This window comes from Aethalodelphis obliquidens, unplaced genomic scaffold (genome assembly GCF_003676395.1).
Source record: "Aethalodelphis obliquidens isolate GAN/ISIS:26980383/991018 unplaced genomic scaffold, ASM367639v1 scaffold6, whole genome shotgun sequence".
In the NCBI taxonomy this organism is placed as follows: Eukaryota; Metazoa; Chordata; class Mammalia; order Artiodactyla; family Delphinidae; genus Aethalodelphis; species Aethalodelphis obliquidens.
The window spans coordinates 6,303,731-6,329,101 of record NW_020837950.1 but is presented as its reverse complement, the minus strand read 5'-3'; the positions used below and the strand labels follow the sequence as shown (position 1 = coordinate 6,329,101).

Below are 25,371 nucleotides of genomic sequence, written 5' to 3'. Positions count from 1 at the left end.
ATTAAAATGCCCATACTACCCAAAGCAATTACAGATTAAATGCAATCCCTATCAAAATGCCCATGACATTTTTCACAGAACTAACAAATAATCCTAAAATTTATGTGGAACCACAAAAGTTCCTGAATCCCCAAAGCACTCTTGAGAAAAAAGAATAAAGCTGGGGATATTATATTTCTTGACTTCAGACTATACTACAAAGCTATGGTAATAAAAACAGTACAGTCCTGGCACAAGAACACACACAGATCAAGAGGACAGAATACAAAGCCCAGAAATAAACCCACACACCTATAGTTAATTATTCTATGACAAAGGAGACAAGAATAAACAATGGAGAAAAAATAGTGTCTTCAATAAGTGATGCTGGGAAAAGAGGACAGCTACATGTCAAAGAATAAAATTAGAATACTTTCTCACACCATATACAAAAATAAACTCAAAATGGATTAAAGACCTAAATGTAAGTCCAGAAACTATAAAACTCCTAGAAGATAACATAGGCAGAACATTCTTTGACATAAATTGCAGCAATATTTCTTTGGATCTGCCTCCCAAGGCAAAGAAAACAAAAGCAAATATAAACAAATGGGACCTAATTAAACTTAAAAACTTTTACACAGCAAAGGAAAACATCAATACAACAAAAAGACAACATACTGAATGGGAGAAAATATTTGCAAATTATATGACCAATAAGGGATTAATATCCAAAACATATAAACAGCTCATACAACTATCAAAAAAAAAAAAAACTGATTAAAAACTGGGCAGAAGAACTGAATAGACATGTTTTCCAAAGAGGACATGCAGATGGCCAACAGGCACATGAAAAGATGCTCAACATCACTAACCATCAGAGAAATCAAATGAAAACCACAATGAGGTATCACCTCACACCTGTCAGAATGGCTATCATTAAAAAGAACACAAATAACAAATGTTGACAAGGACGTGGAGGTAAGGGAACCCTAGTACACTGATGGTGGGAATGTAAATTGGTGCAGCCACTATAGAAAACAGTATGGAGGTTCCTCAAAAATTAAAAATGTAACTACCATATGATCCAGCAATTCCACTGCTGGATATATATCTGAAGAAAATGAAAACACTAATTCAAAAAGATACATACACCCCAATGTTCAGAGCAGCAAGATTTACAATTTCCATAATATGGAAGCAACCTCAGTTTCCATCAACAGATGAATGGATAAAGAAGATGTGATTGATATATCTATAGATCTATCTATCTACCTATCTATAGATAGATATAAAATGAAATATTTATAAAATAAAATATTCAACCATAAAAAAGAATGAAATTTTGTCATTTATAACAACATGGATGAACCTGGAGGGCATTATGTTTAGTGAAATAAGTCAGAGAAAAAAAGACAAATACTGTATGATATCATTTATATGGGATCTAAAATCTAAAAAATAAATCTAAATTTATTTATGGAATCTAAAAAAATAAAACAAATAAATAAACACAGCAAAACAGAAACAGACTCACAGATATTGAGAACAAACCAGTGGTTACCAGTGGAGAGAGGGAAGAGGGGAGAGGCAAGATAAAGATAGGGGATTAAGAAGTCTAAACTATTATGTATAAAATAAATAAGATACAGGGATATATTGTACAGCACAGTGCATATAGCAAATATTTTATTATAAATTTAAATGTAGTATAATCTATAAAAATATTGAATCACTATGTTGTACACCTAAAACTAATATTGTAGATCAACTACAACTAAAAAATGAAGAGAGAAAAAAATGGAGAAGAGTATAATAGGAGAATAACAAAATATACTAATCATCACAGAAGAAAACATGACAAAGGCATTAAAACATGCTTTTGAGAAATATTAAATGTATGCAAACCAGTTGTATATTTTGTGCTACTCTGACTTTTGAGTTAAGTGAGAAAAAATAAGCTAAAAATTACATAGATAACATGCTCCTAAATTTGTTGAACATATATAATATAGAGGCAACAGAGAGGTGTTTAGGCAGTTAAATACATGGACCTGCAGAAAAAGATAATTAACTGTTTACAGTAGATTTCTCTGGATGTTGGATGACAATATTGTTTTCATACTGTTTTTACAGTTCTACAATACTCACAGTTAAGTTAGGTTTTGTTGTCTAATCAGAAAAATAATGTGTTCTAAAAAAAAAATAGCCCAGGATCTGAATTATGTGCTTCCTCTGAGTTCTTACAGATCAGTGAGGAACGAGAGCCAGGCAGAGGATATGACTACGGAACCGGAATTGGACAGTATTTCTTTCCAAAGCCCTTGACTAACATCACTCAACTCAACTGTGCTTCACTCCACACACTCACCTCAGCTCAGCACTAGAGGACTGGGACACTGACTTTCACTGCTCAGGGTCGCCTTATATGGACTTAAGTTATTTGCCAGGTTGTTCATATGTTTTACTTCTCAACTGTGAAGTCCAGGTTCCAGTCCTTTGGTCTCCTTACATAATGTCTCATCCAGCATCCTTATTTATTGCAAAAATAAGGACATTAAAAAGTCGAACAGGAAATTCTCCCTTGACTAGAAAGTGCCCAGTTTTTTATCCCATCAGGCACTCTTTTCATACAAAGGGTGAAATTAATAGTTGAAGACCAAAACTACTCCTAGGGGAAACGAGATTTTTTGAGTAACTGAGAAAAAGCTTGAGGCAAACTTATTAAAAGAATTATTTGGCTCATCCAAAGTCATCATAGCTGAAGTGTTTTTGTTTGTTTGTGGCAAACATCCGTAGAGATATTTGCAGTGGAAGAAAATTCCCAATTTCAGAATTTCACAGACAGGTGAAATGGTGAATAGGAACAGAAATAGTTGGAACAATGAGATACAGTTTGATAGAACTGTGTAATGAAGGTAGAAACTTTTAACTTTAAAAGTTAAACTTCAAGCAATCACAGATAGACCGAAAACTTTGTCAACATTATACCAGTTCTTATACATGGACATGACAAACTCAGGACAAAATAGAGAAAATAAGCACATGATGACAAGGCAGGTGGTCTAGTGGTTACAGGCACAGAAGCTGAAGTCTGATGGCCAGAGTGGCAATCTCACCTCCACCATCACTAGCTGTCTAACTCTCAACAAGTCACTCAGATTTCTCTACTGTAAAATGAGGATAATAACAATACTTAACTTACATGGCTCTTGGGAGAATAAAATAAAGCCACATAGTAAGTTTAATAAATACTAGTTGATTTAGATTATGAGGTGGAGAACGTAACTATTTCAGTGGAATTCATTTTATTTGCTTTACAACATAAGAAGTTGAATTACTATTTAAAATTTAAACATCAGTTTGAACTGGAGTCATGAATGCTAGGCCCTAGTTGAGGTTCTTCGATCTCAACGTGAGCTATGGGCATACCATTTTCTTTTCTAAGCCCCAGTGGTGTCATGAGGTGTACTGGATAAGCTCTACATTCTCTTGCTGCTTTCAAATTCCTATGATCTATATAGCTGGGAGAAAAAAAGTGTTTTAATATTGCTGCTTAAAAAATATTTTCACAGCAGGAACTGAAATAGTGAAGCATTTCAACATATTTATGTAACAGCTAAATTAAACAAAAAGCGAGTACAATTTCCCAGTGGGGGAGCTACAGAAGTAAAAACTGATCAAAACAAAGAGTTTTTAGAATGTATGCATACTAAAGTTTCAGTGAATGGAAGAAAATCCCTGAAAATCCAATCCCAGTATTGAAAAGAGAAAAAAATAAGCTTTTTCTTTTCTCTCCATGTACCCTCCTTCATAGTCTCATAGAGAGATGGAAGGTATACTGATGACAGATAAAATTAATTTCACTGACATTACATGTTTTCACCTTTTAACATTATAATCTAACTAGTATTTATTAACTTACGATGTGATATTAGAAGCTGGTAGGGTTTTTAAGATTTTTTTAAAATCTCATGTCTGTCCTAGAAGTTATATATTATATATAATAGAATAAGACATATAAGATGTTATCTATAATAAGGTACATTAAAATATATGGTATTAATGTGGTATTTTTATACACTATAGAATATAGTGTATAAAAAATACATGGTATTTTTATATACTATAGAATAAGACACATATAGTTAAAGATGAAAGGTAGAATGTATTCAAATACAAAAATAAATGGTTTAACTCCAGGATAGTAAATTCAAATGATAATCAGACCCAAGAAAGGCAAGTAAGTAAAATGGGCAAAGTAGATGTTGAGCCACACTGAAGCATGTTTTCTCAAAAAAGCTGCCCATGGATTGCTGCCATTTGGTAATGGAGGTCCCGAGTTCCCAGATCTTCTAATTTTCTAAACAGAAACAAGAATTTAGATGTTTATGTAAAATATCTATTTTTTTCTAGTGTTGGAAATTATTTAAACGTTTTTAAACATGGTGTAAATCAAACAGACACAACTCCGAGGCCTATGCATCCTGTGAGCTGCTACTTTACAATCTTTGGATTATTAAACGCTATAGAAAAATATTTGTTAACACTTTATGATTCTTCAGATGTTTAACATGCTGTAATATTTTTCTCATAAAGCTGGAGGCAATTATTACACCAATATTTGCAATTTTATGGGGAAATTGAGGATGAGGGAAGCTAAATAATGTCTACACAGTCACATAACAATAAGCAGAAGATTTGGTTTCAAAACCAGGTTTGTCACCCTCCAATGTCTGTCCATATCCTTTTCTAATAGGCAACATTTTTTATCAAAAAAAGGATATATGAAAAAAGAGAACTTTATCTTAGACCTGGTAGGGTAGGTAAGATTTGGGTACCCAAAGGGGAAATATAAAATGGTTTCAGTTAGAGGCAACATGTGAATGCTGGAGGAAGGCATGAGCATAGTATTTTTAGAGACTAACTTGGAAACTGGACTGGTGTCAGTAGACACTTCACAGTGGGAACCAGGGAAAGTGGATTATATATAATACATAAATAATATTTAATTTAACATTCACCACAAAACAGAACATCGAAAGCTAGTATAAAGAAATTGCTTTTTTTATTCACGTTAGTCTTCAGTGTCAAGCAATGATCAACAACCACCTTTATTGTCATTACTATTTTAAAGTTACATTTCTTAGTTTCATCTGGAGATTACTCAGTCGCCCTACAAAGTGTCTTACACTGATATCGCAGATGGTATGATCTGCCCCCACAAAAGTTTACGAACTGCCTTGATCACTGCGATGAAACTAGTCTACCTTCTTAAACAAATAATTTGTTAATTTCAAAAACACAAAAAGAAGACTGATCCCTTTAAAAATCAAATTGTACTATCCCCCTTTAAATTACCTAAACTTTGTGGGAAAATTCGAAATAATATTTTCATTAGTAAGGTTATGTATCTCAGATGTAGCCTTGGAGAGAGAGTCCAGTGTTGCTAGAACTTCTGATATTTTTCTTAAAAAAAAAAAAAAAACTGGAAACCTGGGGTTTTTTAAATGTAAAGTCTAATTTTTCAAATCTTGGCTCAGTTAAGAAAATAACTTATAAGCTCATATATATATATATCTGCAGACCCCCTAAAGGAAATGGAGGAATTAGCTAGAGTTGGGTCAGAGTAGGGAAGAATTGCAGCAATGTTCAAACATTGCTATAAGAATCTTTGTATAAGAAATGGCTTATACAAAAAGGTGAGGAGGAAAAAGACTCCTAATTACATTTGGGAACCAGAAATGTAACTTGTTAACTTTCTTTACCACAACCCTCCTTGCCTCCCTCCCCCAATATCCCAACAAAGTTAAGAAAATATTGTAGCATCACTTATATCTTAAAATATTTTAATAAATCAGCTGAAACAGCATGTGGGTTTCAGGCCATTTTCATTCATGAAAAGATTAGCTCTGTATTAAATACATTTTAAATTGAGAAAGAGAAAAGATATAGATATTATTCTAGAGCTTTAAAATACTGCATCTCAAATTTACCTCATTATTTGGTTTGGTATAGTTAGACACACCCTAGAGGAATACCTAAGAAGTTCCTAGGAGCATGAGACTTTTTCAAACATTACAGCTGCTCCCCCCAATTCTAGAAGATTCGGATGGGTGCCGTGTGTGTGTGTGTGTGTGTGTGTGTGTGTGTGTGTGTGTGTGTACATTTGTCTGGGTTCTGGGGATTGTAAGGATTGACAATCACAGCCCTAGCCCTAAGCAATTGACATGCAAGTATCTTATTCCTCAGATATATAAATAAATTTAAAACTGTGGAAATCAACTTAACTAGTCATGACAGTAACTAACATGTAGGACAGGCTGACCACTTTTCTAAAGCCATTTTACAAACATCATTGATTGCCCCTTATCCCAACCTTGAAAGATGAATGCTGCTTACTGCTTAAAAAGTGTGTATGTATGATATTCCTCTGATTATTATCCAGTAGCTGGCAGAGCCAGAAGCTCCACCTAGATCTGCTGACTTAGCATGGAAAAAATGCTCTTTCAGAGACAGTGTGTTGTCCTTGACATATGTGGATGAATGTGATGGGGAACGCACGGTTAGATGAATGAGCCCTCACGCTGGGCTCCATAAAAGAGTGAGACTGCTGAAAGCCTCTGTCTCTCACCAGAAATGTGGTCTCTTCCTGCCAAGGAGCTTGTCTCCACCCTAACACTCCATACCCCGATCTACCAGGCTTCCTCCTTTTTCTTAGCCACAGACACAGCCTCTTCCATTTCTCCTAAATCCTTACTCAACTGCCTCTTCTACTCCCTCTTTTTGGACTCACAGGTTCCTACCAAAAGGAACTCAAGATTTCTGGAGTCAGAGATCTGTGTTCAAATTCTGAATCTGACATCTACAAGCTCTGTGATCCTGACGAAGGTAAATACTGTATCTGAGCTCTAGTTTCCTCCTCTAGAAAATGGTGCTGGGGAAAGAGAATAAGTAAAAAATTATTAATTAAATATGATAACCTAAGAGTCATGTCTGGTAGCTACTACTATTATATACTATGTCTTTAATGACATATTGTACCCTCAATTTATCTGATTTTTGGGAATACATATCTCCATTTCTCATTTCTATCTCAGAAAGGCAATTCTTCACAAATTATGTCAAATAGAGAAGTTCTATAGCATGACTAAAGGAAATGAACTCAGAGGTCAGAATGTCAGAGTCTGAGTTCATGTCTTCACCTCTTCCTAGCTGTGGAAACTTGGGACAATTTACTGACTCACTCTATGCCTAAAACAGGGATCGCAATGCTACCCATCTCTTAGAGCTTTTGTGTTTAATTTAATTAAATAGAAAATAAAGTAGAATGCACTTAAATTATGGCAGGAGCTCAATAAATTTTGCTATTATCTGTTAGTAGTGATATTATTTCCTTCTTTATTTAAACCACAGTCACATTCTTTTGGTCAGATCATCAGAGGACTGAAATTGATGTCCAGTTGGTAAATTGATTAAAATATTACAAACCATAAAGAGAAAAATATATTTTTCTTTCAGATTACAATTTACTTTGTGTCTCAAATCAAATTGAAGCAATTATTTTCTGAGTCTTGGAACTTTAGCTTATCCATCTATTTTTTTCCCTTTTAAAAAATACATTTGGCTCATGTTTCTGTGAAAACTAAAGTCAATGCATAATTTACAACATACAACCAAAATCAAACATTTAATTTTATGTTTTATTCAAGTAAGAGCAACAGAGCTGGGAGGGGAAAAAAGTTGGAATTTGCTTAAATTTGTGATACTATTAAGATTCACAAAATATACTTAAAGCAAAGATGAGGTTATTTTAGTTGCAGTGAAGATACAAGAAGATCCCAAAGGAATGAAGCAGTGAGTAGAATTTCACCCCTAAAATCTTCACTGGGAATATACTTTTTTCAGTTGCAACAGAAGATACAAAATTAAAAAAACAAACAAGCTGAAAATTAACTAGCCTTCATTTTATATTCCATTTCTATAACTAGCAAACAACATATGGCCCATCATATTGATTTTTTGTCTATTTTTTTTGTTCTAAGAGCAGAATGTATTCTCAGCTATATTAATCATATTTCTAAATAAAGGTTATGCTTTGATATGTAGGTTTTATATAGTCCCTGATAACCTCTGAAAGCACACAGTATTTTTTATCTATGTAGACTTAGACATGATGCTTTAAAAAAAAAAATTGTAAACTTGGCCAAATACCTGCAAACATAGCAGATGTTTTCTAGAAATTTCTCTCAGCACTGCTATTTTTGTGTACTTTGTAAGACTGACACATGCAGTTCTATGCTGGTTGCATCTCTTCTGTTATGTGTTTGTTTGTACAGAGACATAATCATATTACCGTGCTCCCTACTTCATATATCGGCTGGTCTCCTAAGTATTTTCTGAAAATTACAGGTTCAATCCTACATCTAAATGCTTATTAAAAATACTTCAAACCTTCCATCTGTTTCCAAGACTATGGCTGGGACCTAAGGCTGAATAATTTATCTCGAACATGTACCTGCTTGTGGGTAACTGCTACACTGCATGTAGAGATAACTTCTGCTCATGTATGTGTTTCAAACTATTCATTACCAATTCTTCTTTTTAATCTTCCTCTCTATTTTGCTTTTTTAAATGGCCATTCTGCAGATTATCTGGAAAGTCATGAGATAAAATAATTACTAAACCAGGAAATTAAAGAAAGGCATTTTAAATCGAATGGAAAGTGCAAAATGTTAGATGTTAATGTTACTTTCAGAGAATGCACTGCCCACTCATTTTGCCTCATAGCTTCTGAAGCCACTTTTAACCTTTCATTTTTTGTTTGTTGGTTTGTTTCACTGTGTTCTCAGTTGTCCTTGGAAAGAGTTCAGCGTTGTTCCACCTTTTCCATCCTCAGTATCATAGCTGAATTCGAGGCCCTGAACACTTCCAGCTTGTTTTTAACTGACTAAATTACAGTCTTCCCCAACTCTAACCTACACAAGAAATATCCTCTAGATTAAGTTTCCTAAAACACAACTTTCATCATGTCATAATGTTGCCCTAGATCCTACTGTGGTTCTAGTGACTATGGGAAAAGCCCACTCTTTGTACTGACAGGTTCCAAGCCCATTTTAGTTGTCAATCTAACCTCCTATGACTTCCCAATTTACTGTTGCTCCCATCACAATAAATTCCTTTGCATCCCCCCATGCGCCATGCTTATTCTACCTGTGATTTTCCTGATGCATGCTTCTTCTTTTTACCCCATCTTTTCATCTGTCCAAATCCCATCTACTCTCCAGGGCCAACTGAAGTGATAACACTTCAGACACTTCTTATGAGAAAATTCAACTGCTCCAGTCCACAAGCCATATTTTTCTTGGAATGTACACCATACTTACCAACAGACTGTTATTCAGCGAAGTTTATATGCTGCACTGCATTGCTTCTCCTTTGGAACTATTGCTAGTCCAAAAAGATCATAAGCTGCTTGAGGTGATGAGATATGCCCTATGTTATCTCTCTATTACCCATTGTGCTTTTTTCATTGCTGGAAACACACTAGGTATATAAGGACACAAAGTGGACTCGACATAATCTTTAAAAAAGGGTTTACAAATTCAATTCTACTAATTGTAGTGTTACTTAAGGATAGATTAGTGATTGTCTAAGATATGTGAATGGGGCAAACCTATGTTCTTGTAAAAATGGCCAAGTAGAGATCAAACTTTTATAAAAAAAAATAATAGGTTAAATATACTGAATGGTGATATTCAAATAATCTTTTTGTGACTCTCTTCATAAAGAGAAGAGGACCGGGCTTCCCTGGTGGCACAGTGGTTGAGAGTCCACCTGCCGATGCAGGGGACACGGGTTCGTGCCCCGGTCCGGGAGGATCCCACATGCCGCGGAACGGCTGGGCCCATGAGCCATGGCCGCTGAGTCTGCGCGTTTGGAGCCTGTGCTCCACAACGGGAGAGGCCACAACAGTGAGAGGCATGCGTACCGCAAAAAAAAAAAAAAAAAGAAGAGGACCACCTGATTTTCAGAGTTTCAAACATACGTTTCAGTTCTATTCTCTTAAAAAGAAAGCTTTTTGATTTTCTAAAATAGGAGTTAAAAAAATACATATAAAAAATCATACATAGGAGGAGAGCAAAATAGACATGTTTTCCAGTTGTGAGAAGGGTACAAATAGAAACCCAGAACAGTGTATCAGAGCACAAATGAGATTCAGGGGTGTCCACAGAGGAAGTCTCCGTGTGACGGAGTATCAGTCTGACCTGGGTGAGGAGGGCATCCACGTGGAAGGGCAACCTGGAGTTAGCTGTGAGTTGGGGAAGCATCCGAGCAAGAGAGAGGAGGAGAAGCTCGGCACAGGCACTCACAGCCAGAGTAAGCAGTGATTCCTGTGGGAAGGCGCCTAACCTGAGACGCCAGCACCTAAGCAAGATGAGGAGGGGCATCTGTTCATGGGCGTGGCCTTGTGTGTGGTGTTAGAGCTCGAGCACAGCGAGAAGGATCTTTCTGCATGTAGGCTGGTCCAGCAGGGAGAACCAGAAGCCCAAATGCAGTGAGGAACATATTTATAAGTGAGGGCAGCATAGCACTGGATGTCAGAGTCCAAATGGGGCAAGGAGCTCATCTACAGAGAGTGACTTAGGATGGGGTATATAGAATCCCTAGTGGAATGAAGAGGACATCCCATATGGGAGTCAGAGTTGGAACAGGATGAGAAGGGCATCTGTGTAGGGTAGGAGTTGAAAACAAAGACAAATAATTGGTATATTAAAGACAATATATTTCCTGGGAGAAACCAGGAGACAGGTTTCTCAGAATCAGAGATAAGAGTTAAACATGTGCAAAAGGAGAAAACTAAAATAAACCTGGTAGTTTGGGACTGGTATTGGTTGTACTAAGAACTCACGGTTTTCACTACATAAAGAGGAATAATTATTGACATAAATGAGAGTGTGCTTGTATGTGTGTTATATATATCTATATTCCCTACATTAATCCACTGTAAGGCCTGGAAGCACTGACACTCCAAAAGCAATCAGTACACCTAACTCCTGGGTCTTAGCTTCTACCATTCTCCATTAAAAGGAATGAGGCTACTTGAAGAAATGGCTGACTCTGGGCCTGAGACACAGAATGTGCAAGATAAGCTACAAATATCCAATATGGCTATTCAAAATATATAAGGAACTCATACAACTTAATAGCAATAAATAAATAAATAATCCAATTTTAAAAATGAGCAAAGGACCTGAACACTTTTCCAAAGAAGATATACAAATGGCCAACAGGTATATGAAAAGGTGCTCAGCATCACTAATCATCAGGGAAATGCAAATCAAAACCACAATGAGATATGACACCTGTCAGAATGGCCATCATCAAAAAGTCAAAAGATAAGCATTGGTAAGGATGTGGAGAAAAGGGAACTCTTGTACACTACTGGTGGGAATGTAACTTGGTCATATGGAAAACAATATGGAGGTTCCTCAAAAAATTAAAAATAGAACTACACTATGAGCCACCAATTCTACTTCTGGGTATATATCCAAAGGAAATAAAATCCATATCTCAAAGAGATATATGCACTCTCATGTTCATTGCAGCATCACTTACAGTAGCCAAGACATAAAAACAACCTAAGTGTCCATCAACAGATGAATGGATAAAGAAAATTACATATATAAACCAAGTTTTCTTTATCCATACATATATCTACATCTTATATATAACATATATAAATTTATCATAAATATGTATTTTATATATAAATACATATTATTTATATATGTAATGTATAAATACATATAAAGATATACATACACATGCAATGGAATAGTGTTCAGCCATAAAAAGGAAGGAAATCCTGCCATTTGTGACAACATAAATGAACCCTGAGGACATTATGCTAAATGAAATATGCCAAACACAGAAAGAGAAATACTGCATGATCTCACTTACACAGGAAATCTAAAAAAGTCAAGTCCATAGAAACAGAGAGTAGAAGAGTGGTTACTATTGGGGCCTGGGTCTTGGAGGAAATGGGGAGACACTGGCCAAAAGGTATAGACTTTCAGTTTTAAGATAAGTTCAGAATGGTGACTATAGTTAATAATGATGTATTACATACTTGAAATTTGCTAAAGGAGTAAATCTTAAGTCTTCTCATCACCACACACACAAAAAAAAGTTAACTGTGAGGTGATGGATATGTTAATTAGCTTGACTGTAGTAATCAAATCATTGTATTGTACACCTTAAACAAATACAATTTTTATTTTTCAATCATACTTCAATAAAGCTGGAAAAAAAATTTTAAAGATAAGCCACAGAAAGGAAGTGCTCAAATAATGGCACATATCCTAAGAACAGACAAGTTGGCATAAGTGGGCTACTGTTTGCCAAATTGGGAACAATTTGAACACAAAAATAAAATAGAAAGCCTCTAGTCTATATTGATAAAAATTAACAAATTAAACTACAGATTTATGAGGAACGGGATATTTACACAGTTCCACAGTACCTTCCCACAAAATATAAATTACAACAGGGAAAAGAGTTACTTTACAGTGAAGGAATATAGCAGACACATTAATCTAGTAATCAAGGTGAATATCATGAGTAATGGGGCAAACTGAAACCATGCACCACCTGATAGGATATAATGAAAAGATGAAAGTATTCCTTCTGTGGTTTCCTGACAAATCTGAATGTAATCATGAGGAAACAGCAGACCAATTCATATTGAGGGAACATTCTACAAAATAACTAGCATGCAATCTTCAAAAGAGTTAGGGTCATTAAAGTCAAAGAAAAAATCATGGAAATATTCCAGACTGAAAAAGTCAAAAGAGACAAAATAACTAAATACAATATGAGAATTTTAGCTGGTTTTTTGCTGGATGCATTTAGGACAATGGGTGAAACTTGAATGGAATCTGAGATGTCTCTGGATGTATCAAAGTTGATTTTTTGGTTTTGAAGGTGGTGTCATGATTACACAGTAGAATGTCCTTGTTCATAGGGTTTAAACACTGAAGCATTTGGGAATGATAAAGAATCAAATTAGTAACTTACAAACGGTTCAGGGGAAAAAAGCATTCTTTGTACTGTGCTTCCAATTTTTCTTTTAAGTTTGATATTCTATAAGAAAATCATTAACAATAGATACTCTGAAAATTATTAAAATGTATTAAAATACAGTAATGTAAATCCACATGTATATAAAACAAACTAGAGCAGGGCAAGTTGATGCAAGTACCAAAAAGGAGTGTGTAGTTTTATCTATGCTGAAAATATATCTGACATTTTTTACTCTGAAAAGTCACTACATCTAATTAGTGTTAAATACAACTGATTTTTGATTAGTAAAACTTGGTTGTTCCAAATCTATTTCTTTTTCTCTCTTTTTTTTTTTTGACCACGCCTCAGGGCATGTGGGATCTTAGTTCCCCAACCAGGGATCGAACCCGTGCCCCCTGCAGTGGAAGCGTGGAGTCCTAACCACTGGACTGCCAGAGAAGTCCCCCAAATCTATTTCTTAAAAATCATCTCAGAAAGGCAGTTAGTCTAGCCTGGTAATGACTGGCTGAAGTTCAAATATGGTGGACTGATTTTGTCTTTGCTAATGAGAAGAGTCATAAAAATTTTTTAGATAAATGAAACACCATAAAAATACACATTCTTGATCTAACAAGAAATATTAGAAAACATGGAGCAGTTCAAAAATTTGGGCCAGCAACCAGACATATGTATCTCTTAACAGAGATTTCACTTCTACTGTATAGAAAGTTTCTCTCCTCTCCTTCCAGTATCATGGGCATTATTGATCAAGAGGGACATTCTGAAGAAGCAGCTGGTGCAACTGACTGGAAGCTATGAAGAAAATTTTTACTGAAAGTCCTAGAGTTTTAGATGTATGTATCCCAGGATAATAAAAATATCTCTTTGACAACCAAAGCTCTCTACTTTCTAAACTCTATATATGTTATAAATAACACCTATGTGAGAACTGAGATCTTATCCCAAGCCACTCTAAAAGAAAGAATGGATTCCCAGGTTATTTGGCTTTTATTCAGCACTACTCCTGCCACATCTCAAAGACAAAAAAGACTAAGAGATGACAAAGATTGATTCCTTTCCTCAACTCCACCTGTATGTGGTCTATACAACACTATAAATTCTGCCAATAGATACATAAACCTGATAAATTACCCTGAACCATAAGCCATTTTAACAGATCCAATTGAACCTGAGATGTAATTCAACTTTTAGTTTTGTAAACTTTTACATTAATATCTCAAGAGGAGTCCTGACAAAGATAGAAAGCCTGGGGCTGCTACTTCCTCTGCTTTTATAGCACAGCTTGAACAGGACATCTTGTAAGCTGAGGTTTTTCCAATGTAGCATGCAGATCTGCAAACGCCCAAAGGACATTTAGAGCCTAAAAGAAAGCAATCCTTTGAATGCCTTTTGATACAGTGGCCCGCAGAGAAGAGTAAGAATCAAATAGTAGATCCTGTCCATTTCTTTGAATAGTCCGAAAGCCCTGGTTCTTAACCCTTTTTCTGTCTGCAATCATCATTATTATTATTGCATACCTGTACTATTCCTAGTTTTGCAATGGGGAAGGGACTTTTTTTTTTTTTTTTTTTTTTTGCGTTACGCGGGCCTCTTACTGTTGTGGCCTCTCCCGTTGCGGCGCACAGGCTCCGGACGCGCAGGCTCAGCGGCCATGGCTTACAGGCCCAGCCGCTCCGCGGCATGTGGGATCTTCCCGGACCGGGGCACGAACCCGCGTCCCCTGCATAGGCAGGCGGACTCTCAACCACTGCGCCACCAGGGAAGCCCGGGAAAGGGACTTTTAATAAACATCCTTCACTCGGTCTCTTGGGCAACTTAATCCGAAGGTTATAATTTTATAAAAAATAAGGTCAGTTTCCTCTTATTTCTGACAGGCAGCGGGAAATAAAATCTCTACCTTAAATTTTTGGTTAAAAAAAATCAAGGTGTATTATATTTTCATACAGTTGAATCCTAGGTAAGGCTAGTACCAGTCCTGAGTATAATTAAATTGATATCATATCTGGATTAAATTTTTAATTCTAGAAGAAAATATTTAACCATGTGAAGGACATTATCAATTACTTTGACAATTCCAACTCTTCATTTTCTTCATGCTTTCTTGAAATTACTTCATAGATTTAATATCTTGGCATATATCTTGGTTATCTGACTTAATTTAGAAAATAATCTCTCTGATTTGGTCCTTTCAGAATTCCTTATCTTTCCACATTTTTTTGCACTAAAATTTTCTCTCAAACTAATTCTTACCTACCAACTTATAAAATGTTAAACATTTAATTACATTACCTGAATATCAGTTTAAAGTTCTTGTCAGGGTCTGTCTTAGCCCATCTGGGCTGCTACAACAGAACACCATAAACTGGCTGGTTTATAAACAATAAACATTTACTTTTCACAGTTCTGGAGTCCAGAAGTCCAAGATCAGGGTGCCAGCATAGTTGGGTGAGGGTTCTCTTCCTGTCACAGACTTCTTATTATATCGTCACATGGTGGAAGGGGCTAGGGAGCTCTGTGGGGTCACTTCTATAAAAGCACTAATCTCATTCATGAAGGTTCCACTCTCATGACCTAAGCACCTCTCCCCCCCCCCACCCAACAAGGACCCCACCTCCAAATACCTTCACACTGGGCATTAGGATATACGAATTTGGAGGTGACACTAAAGTTCAGGCCATAGAAAGGTCTCAAAATTTAAGTTTGCTTTCAGAATTTAGTTTCCAGTATTATCTTTTTCCTTCTCCCTATATCATCCTAGAACAGGATTATTGTAACTAGTATGGAGAGTTTTCTAATCCCTGTCCTTTATAAGTACTTAAAGTATAGAAAGACATTTTCAATGTTATACAGAAGAAATCAGAAGAGCTGGGTTTGAGTCTTCATTTTTCATAACATATTATTGGATAAATTATATAATATCTTGTCCTCGATTATTTCTAAGCACTGTTATTCCCATTTTAGAAACTAAGAAACCTGAAGCTCCAAGAGGTTCAATAACTTGAGCAGGGTCAGACAGCTAATAAAAGGAGCCATGATTCAAAACTATATCTGCCTATCTTAAATATCTGTGTGTGTGTGTTTTTTTAATTTCTGTTCTGTAATGACATCCTTAATTATTCTGCTTAATAGAAGGTTCTAATCCAAGTTATTTCAATTTTTGAAGTAACAGAATACATTCTGTTCAGTTATGCTTCCATGTTTGATATCAGATACTAGGATAAATACGAAGATGTATAAGATACAACTCTTTCTTTCAACAAATTTACAATCTAGAATAAAAACAGCAAAATTGGCCTTGATTATACAGGGAAGAGGTTGCCTTGTTTTTTCTACTTATCTTTGACATTTTAATCTTTCACTGGAGGTAGAACCTGTAATATATGAAAACGCAATGAATTGTGAGAGAAATTTGGTTTCAGGTCACATGCTATCATCACTGGCTCAGTCACAGAGAAAGAGCACACAAAGGTTACCTAAATGAAGCTTTTCCTAAATTGGGTTTCCAGGTCAAGAGATTTCTTTTTCATGTTGGAATAAAAGTATTGAATCAACTACTGGTATTTTCATCACGCATACAACATCTCAGTGTCTATAAGTACATGGTATGATAAGATTTTCAAAGAACAGGGATGAAAGGTAAGGATTTAGGGACAAAGACTCATAACCCAGAATGAGAATCTGCACTTGTCCCAGTGGCCATAGAGAAACTGCCAAAGACATCTGACCCTAGTAACTAGTGTAAATTTCAGGGACTAGCTTAAAAATGACTCATGAGCCAGATTCCCTGTTGAAAAAAGCATTATAAAAAAACATTTACTCCAGAACAATGTGAAGAAAACAACTATGGAGACTATAAACAGATTTATTCTCACAACAAATATAATTATTAGTCCTTGGTATCAATATATATTAATCATAATTATTCACACATTTGTATATTGTGATGAATATAAGCACAGAAATGTAGTTTATTTTAAAAGAATCCAATGCAGATGGTAAATTTAGTCACTGCGAAGGGGCTCTGATTTATAAATTTAAAATGTCAAGATATAAACTAAAACAAAAATGAAATAAAACAAAAGAAAAAGTAACTAAAGATGAAGTTATTTCTCAAACAGGAATAGGCAGTATACCAAAATCTATTTTCAGTCTTTCAGATAATAAATTGGTGAAACCAAAAGTTCAATATGAGGAAATGCCTTTTCACAAATTTAAGAACACTTGATTAAAGGAAAAAGAAAACCCCTATCTGTACATGAAGGAGTCCACCTACTGGACAGAACTGTTAACCGGTATGGAAAAAAATATCACAAGCAGGTGTTTTATACTCTAGGCAGAAATTTTCTCGGCAACATGAAAATATAATTGGCTTTTTAAAAAACAATTAGCAGAGGCCTGGCCTGTGGCCACCGGGACCAAACAGGCAGCAGGGCGGGAGGTGTGGACTGCGGAGAAGGGGCTCACGCCCGGCAGCACGTGTTCCTAGTCCCAGAGTATTTAAAAGATGCTTCAAAGAAGATGAAAAGTGGGCTTCTGTTTGTAAAACTGGTTAACCCATGTTCAGGGGAAGGAGCCATTTACTTGTTCAATATGTGTCTACCGCAGCTGTTTGAAATAAAAGTTTTCAAGGAAAAAAACCATTCTTGGTTTATAAATGAATCAGTTCAATCAAGAGTTCTTCTTCACTTTGCCACACCCATGGACCCTCTGTTTCTGCTTCTCCACTCCCTTATAAAGGCTGATAGAGAGGGAAAGTTTCAGCCCCTGGATCAAGTTGTGATGGATGACATGTTTCTGAATTGCATCTTGTTGCTGAAACTTCCTGAACTTAAGAAGTTACTTCGACATGTGACAGAGGAGAAAGAAATAGACAAGAAGAAATATTACAAGTACAGCAAAAAGAAGACATTAAAATGGCTGGAAAAAAAGGTTAATCAGACTATGGCAGCATTAAAAACCAATAGTGTAAATGTCGGTGCCTGGGTACAGTCTACTGCATTTTCCTCTGGTGACCCGGTTTCCAGTGACAAGGAAGAGGATTGTATTAAGTATGCCCATGGTCTGATATCTGATTACATCCCTAAAGAACTAAGTGATGACTTATCTAAATATTTAAAGCTTCCAGAACCTCCAGCTTCAGTGCCAAACCCTCCATCAAAGAAAGTAATCAGATGAGCCCGTAGAAGCAAAAGAAGATTACACTAAGTTTAACACTAAAGATTTGAAGACTGTAAAGAATAATAGCAAAATGACTGCAGCTCAGAAGGTTTTGGCTAAAGTTGACAAGAGTGGAATGAAAAGTATTGATTCCTTTTTTGGTGCAAAACATGTTTAAAAAAATTGGAAAGATTTGAAACACTGAAAATTAAATCGAGCAAAAATGTTTGCCTTCTATATGTCCCATTTTCATCCTTCCTCCATTCCACTGTACTTCCTAACCCTTAATTACCACCTTTTGAAAAAAAGTAGGAAGGGGGCAATTTTCAGATTCACTTGAACATTTCTTTGTGTTTGATGTTTGTGTTTCCTGAACAAAATATGGGAAAGTAATTGTGTAACTTCATGGCTTGTGGACTTTGGAGTTCTGTTTGACATCATGAAAAGTAATCAAGAGAATAGAATTAACCTCTAACATCACAATTTCCTCAATAAACTGATGTGTGACAAAAAAAAAAAAATTAGCATTACAATTCTAGCAAGAGGCAGGAACCATTAAGTGTACCTCAGTCTAGGAGGGTTTAATATATATCAAACCGAAAGGAAGGAAGGAAAGGAGAGAGGAAGGGAGGGAGGGAAGCAGTGAATCTCATCTCTTCGTTCTAGACTCTTCATGTTTCATTGTGTTCATTTTTTGCTGAGAAGCATTTTAGGGCATAGATTTTCATGTGCATTTTCCATAGGAAGACACTATGTCCTCCAAGCCCAAGAGTATTAGGGGGAAAAAAAAAAAAAGTAATAGGTGCTAAAAAAAGAAAAGATTGTCTTATGTCCTTTATCTATACACTGTCTGCCACCCAGGACTCAGAGGTTTCATCTAATTATGTATATAAAACTACTTTACAAAATAAATATCTCATACAGATATAAGACAACTGAGTCACATATGAGTCTTGTTTGACAATTCATACCAAGCAGGCAAGCAGTCTTACTTCCTGATTCCTCCCTAATTACCTCACAGGAGCAGAGTTAGCCTCTGCACCCTAGAGGCAGATTGAAGAATAAAAACTTAGCCTGGTCTGGGGATTCTTTGCCACCTCCTGGACATGCCTCACTCCTGTTTGGAACTATTCATCAGGCCAGAACCAGTAGTCTGCCAACCCTTGCGGAAGGCATCGATGTTCCAAAACGGAAGGGCCGCCTGCTGTGCTGACACCACTCTTAATGACTCTTAAAATGACTCTTAAAAACACCTGGAGAACAACATTTCACAGTGACAATCAGAGCTTTCCTGACAAGCAATAACTCACATGCTGGGTACTGTGCATTAGGAGCACAATGGCAATAGCAAAGTGGTGTCCCTTAGAAGGGGCCATAAGAGCTCATCGCTTTCCTTTGAAGCAAACACTTCGGTATCTCAGAGGGGTGCCCTCAGGTATTAGACACTGCATTCCACCAAGACTTCGATGAATTCTTTTAGGATGACAGGAAATAAGCCACATTTAAATCCCGGTCTATTTCCAGCTTGTTAATGCCAATTTATGAATTTAAGTGTTTTCTAAAAATAATAGATTTAATTCAAATCACCAAAGTAATACATAACAAGTCAAGTAGCAGTGTAGACAGGTTACTATATTTACAAAGATGACAGATCACTATATTTCTTCTTGAATGATTATATTGCAGTGATGTACTTCCCTATTCGTCTCTTGTATATACTTCCTCCAATTCCCAAGTCTCTCTCTTCCCCTAATCTCCACCCTAGATACAACTAATACCACAAAGCAAGCACCAAAAGATATTTTAAAGTAAGTGGACAGCCACTTATCTGCACTTTCTAGTGTTCCTATAATGATCATATATTAATTAATTAATATATGGTAGAACTAGTTCCATTTGGTAGAACTAGTTCAGCCACCCTTATAATAAGTCCCCAAGTTTCCATCATCCACTATGTCTATTACCTACATTCTCTCTGGCTAGGACTTAACATCTTCTTTCTTAGGTCTGGCCTTAGACCTGCCATCTGCTCCCTGGATTTAGCTTCCGTCACTAAACAGTCTTAGCATGCAACTCTTCCCCATATCCACCAAGCCTGACATCACAACACTACTTGACTCTTCTTCAAGTCAGGGACACTCTCACATACTTTACTCTCTTGTTTTCACTGACTGAATTCTGTTTTCCAATATTGTTCCAACATGTCTGAGCAGGCTTCCACTGTATTATCTCTCAGAGAAGAAGAGAGCCTAGATAGATATAACAAAAAGGACAAACGTACATTCAGCACAGGGTAATGGTAACATGGAAAGAGGGAAGTCTAATTTCATGTGAAAGGAATGCCTCCTGAGGAGTAGTTCACAATGAGGACAGAAAGTCAAAGCCCCTCATTTTTTTAATAAGATTATTAGGACAGGAACAAAGGGCTCTGAATAAAAATAGTGCTCAGTAAATACTGTTGGCTTACTCCAACTGTGTAAACATGCATGCGTGCGCACACACATACACACACACACAAACATAAACAAACACACTAAAGTGAAACTAATAAGAAATGCATCAAAATTAACCATGGCTGCCGCAACTAGGGTGCCTGGCAGACGCTTGTGGGGGACCCTGACGCCCAAGGAAATGGGAAGAACCCCCAAACGAACCAGTAGGATGTGGGGGAACTGAGGGGGGAGAAGAAGTGGAGGCCGGACAGGACCAGTGCCCCTGAGCAGTGGCTGAGAGGGGAGAGGGGTTCCCACACCTGGAGGGGCCCTCGGGGGCTCAGATCAGGGAGGAAGCGGGCCCAGCATTTCCCCTGTCCAATCGGCCAGGGAAGTCTGCCCCACTCTCGGGCTGGGTCCTATGCCCTCATGATTCCCCTCCAGGCTGGGTTGATCCTGGGAGTGCAGAAGGGAGGCCAGAATAGAATAGGAGAGGCAGGCGGGGGGAGTGGGAAAGGAGCAGAGGGCATTTGCCCCACCCACTCGGGTATGGGGAGCCTGCTGAGCTCCCAGGCTGGTCCCCTGCCCTCCAAAGGCCCCCTCCAGGCCATGTGGGTCCTGGGGGCATGGGGGGAAGCCCGTGAGATCAGGAGAGGCAAGCAGGAGGAGTCCTCCAGGACCGGAGGAGCAGGAGAGAAGTGGAGGGCGTTTGCCCCACCCACTCAAGCCCAGGAAGCCTGCTGGTCTGCCAGGTGTGGTCTCCTGCTGTCTGAGACCAGAGGCAGGGGCAAGCCTGGGCCTCTTCTGTTCTGTTGAGCCTAAGCCCCAACCCCTCACCCCTCCACCTTTTCCAGCCCTTTTCCTAAGCATAGGCCCCACCCACTGCCCAAACCTCAACCCTGCTTAGGCTCCGCCCTCCACAGCCAATGCCTCTTCCACTTTTTTTTTTCTCTTCCTCCTTTTTACTATTGTGGTTCTGTTTTATCTTCCAGTTGTTGTTTCATCTATATTTTTATTTTTATATTTTCTAACATAGCTGTTAGTTAACTAGTCTAATTTTATTTACTTCATTATTGTTCTCTCTCTCTTTTTTTTTTTTCCCCACCCCGCTCAGCTTGTGGGATCTTGGTTCACAAGGCAGGGGTTGGGCCGAAGCTCCTTTGGTGGGAGCTCCAAGTCCAAACCACTGGACTAACAGAGAACCTCAGACCCCCGGAAATAATCATCAGAGTGAGATCTCCCAGAGGTCCTCATCTAGGCACCATGACCCAGCTCTACCCAACAGCCTACAAATTGCAGTGTTGGAAGCCTCAGGCCAAACAACCAGTAAGACAGGAACACAATCCCACTCATAAAAAAAAGGAAAAAATAATGAGATGGCAAAAAAATATGTCACAGATGAAGGAGCAAGGTAAAAACCTATAAGACCAAATAAACGAATAGGAAATAGGCAATCTACCCGAAAAAGAATTCAGAGTAATGATAAGAAAGAGGATCCAGAATCTCAGAAATAGAATGGAGGCATGGATAAAGAAAATAGAAGAAATGTTTAACAAAGTACTAGAAACTAAAGAACAACCAAACAGAGATGAACAACACAATAACTGAAACGAAAAATACAATAGAAGGAATCAATAACAGAATAACTGAGGCAGAAGAATGAATAAGTGAGCTGGAAGACAAAACAGTGGAAATAAGTGCCAAGGAGAAGATTAAAGAAAAAATGAAAAGAATGAAAAGAATTGAAGACAATCTCAGAGACCTGGGACAACACTAAATGCACCAACATCCGAATTATAGGGATCCCAGAAGAAGAAGAGAAAAAGAAAGGGCCTCAGAAAGTATTTGAAAAGATTATAGTGGAAAACTTCCCTAACATGGGAAAGGAAATAGTCACCCAAATCCAGGAAGCATAGAGAGTCCCATACAGGATAAACCCTAGGAGAAACACACCAAGACACATATTAATCAAACTAACAAAAATTAAATTCAAAGAAAAAATATTAAAAGCAGCAAGAGAAAAACAAGAAATAGCATACAAAGGAAACCCCATAAGGTTATCTGCTGATTTCTCAGCAGAAACTCTGCAGGCCAGAAGGGAGTGGCAGGATATACTTAAACTGATAAAAGAGAAAAACCTACAACCGAGATTACTCTACCCAGCAAGGATCTAGTTCAGATTCAAGAGAAACTAAAACCTTTACAGACAAGCAAAAGCTAAGAGAACTCAGCACCACCAAACCAGCTTCACAACAAATGCTAAAGGAACTTCTCTAGGTGGGAAACAGAAGAGAAGAAAAAGACCCACAAAAACAAACTCAAAACAATTAAGAAAATGGTAATAGGAATATACATATCAATAATAACCTTGAATGTAAATGGATTAAATGCCCCAACTAAAAGACACAGACTAGCTGAATGGATACAAAAACAAGACCCATATATATGCTGTCTACAAGAGACCCACGTCAGACCTAAGGACACAAACTGAAAGTGAACGGATGGAAAAAGATATTCCATTCAAATGGAAATCAAAAGAAATCTGGAGTAGCAATACTCATACCAGACAAAATAGACTTGAAAATAAAGACTGTTACAAGAGGTAAGGAAGGACACTACATAATGATCAAGGAATCAATCCAAGAAGAAGATATAACAATTTTAAATGTTTATGTACCCAACATAGGAGCACCTCAATATATAAGGCACATGCTAACAGCCATAAAAGGGGAAATCGACAGTAACACAGTAATACTAGGGAATTTTTTTTAAAATAAATAAATAAATAAAAATAATACTAGGAGACTTTAACACCCCACTTACACCAGCAGACAGATCATCTAAACAGAAAATAAATAAGGAACCACAAGCTTTAAATGACACAAGATACCAGGTAGATTTAATTGATATTTATAGAACATTGCACCCAAAACTGGCAGAATACACTTTCTTCTCAAGTGCACATGCAACATTCTCCAGGATAGATCACATCTTGGGTCACAAATCAAGCCTCAGAAAATTTAAGAAAAATGAAATCGTATCAAGCATCTTTTCTGACCCCAACACTATGAGACTGGAAACCAATTACAAGGAAAAAAACTGTAAAAACCACAAATACATGGAGGCTAAATGGTGCACTACTAAATAACCAAGAGATCACTGAAGAAATCAAAGAAGAAATAAAAAAATACATAGAAAGAAATGACAATGAAAACAAAATGACCCAAAACCTATGGGACACAGCAAAAGAAGTTTTAAGAGGAAGTTTATAGCAATTCAATCTCACCTCAAGAAACAAGAAAAATCTCAAACAATCTAACCCTACACATAAATCAACTAGAGAAAGAAGAGTAAAGAAAACCAAAGTCAGTAGAAGGAAAGAAATCATAAAGATCAGAGCAGAAATAAATGAAATAGAAATGAAGAAAACAATAGCAAACATCAATAAAACTAAAACCTGGTTCTTTGAGAAGATAAACAAAATTGATAAACCCTTAGCCAGACTAATCAAGAAAAAAAGGGAGAGGATGCAAATCAATAAAATTAGAAACTATAAAGGAGAAATCACAACTGACATCACAGATATAGAAAGGATTATAAGAGAACACTACAAACAACTATATGCCAATAAAATGGACAACCATGAAGAAATGGACAAATTCTTGAAAAGTTACGATTTTCCAAGACTAAACCAGGAAGAATTAGAAAATATAAACAGACCTATCACAAGTAATGAAATTGAAACTGTAATTTAAAATCTTCCAACAAACCAAAGTCCAGGACCAGATGGCTTCACAAGCAAATTCTATCAAACATTTAGAGAAGAGCTAACACTGATCCTTCTCGAACTCTTCCAAAAAATTGCAGAGGGAGGAACACTCCCAAATTCATTCTATGAAACCACCATCACCCTGATACCAAAACCAGAAAAAGATATAACAAAAAGAAAATTATAGTCAAATATCACTGATGAACATAGATGCAAAAATTCTGAACAAAATACTAGCAAACAGAATCCAACCACATATAAAAAGGATCATACACCACGATCAAGTGGGATTTATCCCAGGGATGCAAGGATTCTTCAATATATGCAAATCAATCAATGTGATACACCATATTAACAAATTAAGGAATAAAAACTATATGATCATCTCAATAGATGCAGAAAAAGCTTTTGACAAAATTCAACATCCATTTATGATAAAACTCTCCAGAAAATGGGCATAGAGGGAACCTGCCTCAACATAATAAAGGCCATATATGACAAACCCACAGAAAACATCATACTCAATGGTGAAAAAATGAAAGCATTTCCACTAAGATCAGGAACAGGACAAGGATGTCCACTCTGGCCACTATTATTCAACCTAGTTTTCAAAGTTCTAGCCATGGCAATCAGAGAAGAAAAAGAAATAAAAGGAATAAAAATTGGAAAAGAAGAAGTAAAACTGTCACTGTTTACAGATGACATGATACTATCCATAGAAAAACTAAAGATGCCACCAGAAAACTACTAGAACTAATAAATGAATTTGGTAAGGTTGCAGGATATAAAATTAATGCACAGAAATTTCTGGCATGCCTACACACTAACAAAGAAAAATCAGAAAGAGAAATTAAGGAAACAATCCCATCTACCATCAAAAAGAATAAAATACCTAGGAATAAACCTACCTAAGGAGGTGAAAGACTTCTACTCAGAAAACTATAAAAC

General features: G+C 36.7%; 1 protein-coding gene and 1 pseudogene across 1 annotated transcript in view; one reads left to right on the top strand and one right to left on the bottom strand.

Annotated features, from left to right (window-relative positions):
• The window catches only part of COX7B2 (cytochrome c oxidase subunit 7B2), a 166,297-nt gene that overhangs the window by 111,628 nt on the left and 29,298 nt on the right, over positions 1–25,371 (bottom strand). The window lies entirely within an intron of this gene.
• LOC113618816 (ribonuclease H2 subunit B pseudogene) lies at positions 17,513–18,414 on the top strand (annotated as a pseudogene).